The 3,029-nt window shown below is 38.3% G+C and overlaps 1 pseudogene; it reads right to left on the reverse strand.

Moving 5' to 3' along the window:
* Positions 1 to 1,109: 1,109 nt before the first annotated feature.
* LOC141419481 (small ribosomal subunit protein uS2B-like) lies at positions 1,110 to 1,922 on the reverse strand (annotated as a pseudogene).
* Positions 1,923 to 3,029: the final 1,107 nt, after the last annotated feature.

Below are 3,029 nucleotides of genomic sequence, written 5' to 3' on the forward strand. Positions count from 1 at the left end.
GACACAGATACAAAATGGAGACAGATACCAAGCTTTTATCAATGCTTTCAGTTAATTTATGAGCCCAAGTAAAGGGTCAGCTTTTGCTTTTCAGCAAAAACAGTTTCCAAGTACCTGTTATAATAATCCTGGGTGGGGAAATAATTAAGAAGGGATTTGAGATAAGTAAAGCTCCCATAGACAAACTTGTGACTTCTTACTCATAAAAGGAATTTTCAGAAAATCCTACATTTAGCAGTGCTAGGTTCTCCTGGAAGCCTTATGGTTAGAGCAAATTCTCTTTGTAGTGTCATAGGCCAACTTATCAATTACATTTAGGCTTTTAATTGGTTAAGGAAAATATGATTGTCCCTCATAGTTAAGGCAAACCCCAAGTAAAGTGAAGATTGGACCACAGTGCATTTAACTCAAGGGAAATCTTCCAAAATTATATTATGCCTTAACTATTTACTGTGATATAGAAATCACTTGTCTTGTCTGACCACGTATAGTAGCCAAATCCCACCTTCCTTACAGATAAACCTAAATCCTCAACTTCTCTTTATAGCATTTTGACAACTTAAAAAGTAATAAAAATTTATTGAAATGTTATCTGGTCAAATATGGGTAGCCATAGCTCTGGATTGTCTCTGATAAAATACCGTATGGCATATGTTAATCCGGTGTGTCTTGGCTCCCTAGTAGTCAGCTGGTCAAGAGCAAAACTAGAGACAGACTTTTCGGCAAGTACTCAAAAATCTATTTCCAGCAAAGAATTGTATCATAGATATAGGAAGAGGTAGGTACTATGCCAGCTGAACCAGAGATGGCAATGCTATGTAAGGCAAGTTCTTCAGGGTATGAACAAATCTAGGAATAAAAATGGCAGGCAAAAGCAAGAAGAAAAAACATAGTGCAAAAGATGCAAGCTACTGGTCCAAATCTATTCCACTGTTGTGTTGCATTGTTTGATCGTCACAATGTTGGCAAGTGTTTTAAATTACAGTTAGTTATCAAAATTTTATTTTATTTTATTTTGTAACTGATGTTTATTTTCAACTTTCTTTCTATTTTGCTGAAGTGTCTTCAGAAGAATAGTTTAAGACCGCTCAGTGGTTGTTCCTGCACATTCAGTGGCCTGAACAGTCTTCAATGGCTGTGTGGCTACTCCAGTCTTCAGTAGGAAACTGCTGAATAGTCACAGAGGGTACCTTCATGCCATCAGACTAGTCTGTGGCCTCAGGTTAAGTAGCAGTGAACTTAGGTGATGGCATAGTTCATTTGCCCTGAAATTCCTCCTTGGTCACAGACTTGTCAGTAGAGGCATGCTCTTTCTTTTCAATTTCTTCAGATCTCTGTAGAAGCAGAGGTTGGTATAACCTGCTATGGATATTCACTGGAAATGGTGCTATGCATGTGCAGAATTTCCTGGGCCAGCATCAGACCTACTGAGTGAACTCCCTTGTTGTTGCACAGGATGGCAATGTAGCACAGAGGAGAATCTGTGTTACACAGAGTAATAGTAGGTAGGTTGATGTAAGATGCCTCTGTGAGTGGCTGGTGATCAGCTCTGAGATCAGTCCTCACCAGAAGACACAGAATGCTGCTTGGATTTAGTTAATGAAGGTTCCAGGAGTGAAGCAGCCAACAATTAGAGAGGTTCCAGTATCAGCCATAAACTTCATCATAGCCCGCTGGTCAAGTATTCCTGAAGGATAGGACACTGACTCCAGCAGGATTTTCAATGGCAACAAAAGCACAAGCTGCTAGTAACTTCTCCCAAGCTGATGGTATTCTGTGGATACATCACTTTTCCTTTTTGTAGATATACTTAAGTGTTCCATCTGGATATCAAGGTTAGTGGTAGCTAAGTGTGTTCTTTTTGCAAGAAATTTCAGGACATCCTCCTCCTTCATTTGCAGACCATCAAGGGCTCCATACATTGTGTAAAAGTTTTCTTTTAAATTATGGTAGGAATCAATAACAACACTGTATGGACCCCTCCCTGAACAGGATGGAAATGGAGTTATCAACACTTTAAATTGAGGGTATTTCACATAAAAATTCTGTTTCTCTTGAAATATCTGACAGTTCTAGTTTGCTTTTCTACATGATAACAACCATTAACAGTTGAGGAGTAATAGTAATAATAACAAATGAATATTTTCTGAGCATTTATGATGTGCCAGGTTTTAGTCTTAGCTTTTCAAGTATATTAACTCATTTTATCCTTATAATAACATATCAGGGTGTTACCACCATGAACTCTGCAATTACTGGTAGCCTGTTGTCTTGTCAGCTATGCTGTATGCTTGTAAAAACTATAGCCTGGATGCTGATAACCATATAGTCCCAGCTGCCTACCATCAAGTAACCATACATTCCCAATCACTGAGGAGTAGCTTCAGATTGGCTCTACCCTCTCTGGATGCCATGTTGACACTTCAGATGACCTTGGGCTTATTATGAGCTCACTAAAATAATAAAAAACACACTCCCTGGTGCCATGACAGATCCCATCATACCCAAATTAGGTGCCAACTTGATCCCTCAAAATCTGCTCCTCATCCCATGAAAAGCTCTGACAACAGCAAGTACGCTACAATCCCCTCATAACACAGCCCTAGACCTGCTTAGAGAGAAGGTAACTTTAGTACATGAGCTCCCCTTCTCCATCCATTGGTCATTGAATAATATGTCTTGCCTGCTCCAGGAACCATTAGTTATCTGTGAACAGTATTGAATAGGAAAAGAATCTGAAAATTTACTAACAAGGGAGTGCTATTATTTTTACCATTTCACATCTAAGTTTTAGCACAGAGTTTATGATTATGAGCAGATCACCTCCAAAACTCAGCTTACTAAATATTAAAATGGGCATATTATTAAGTTGACATTTCATAGCCTACCAATAAATACCTGACAAATGAATGAATAAAGTTGTTTTCAGAAACAGAAGTATATATAAAGACAAGACAAATGCTCACTAAATGCTATTATGCATAATTGTTTAGCATATAGATAGGAGTTACAACTATGTTTGAGTCCCC

This window comes from Castor canadensis, chromosome X, assembly GCF_047511655.1.
Source record: "Castor canadensis chromosome X, mCasCan1.hap1v2, whole genome shotgun sequence".
NCBI lineage: Eukaryota > Metazoa > Chordata > Mammalia > Rodentia > Castoridae > Castor > Castor canadensis.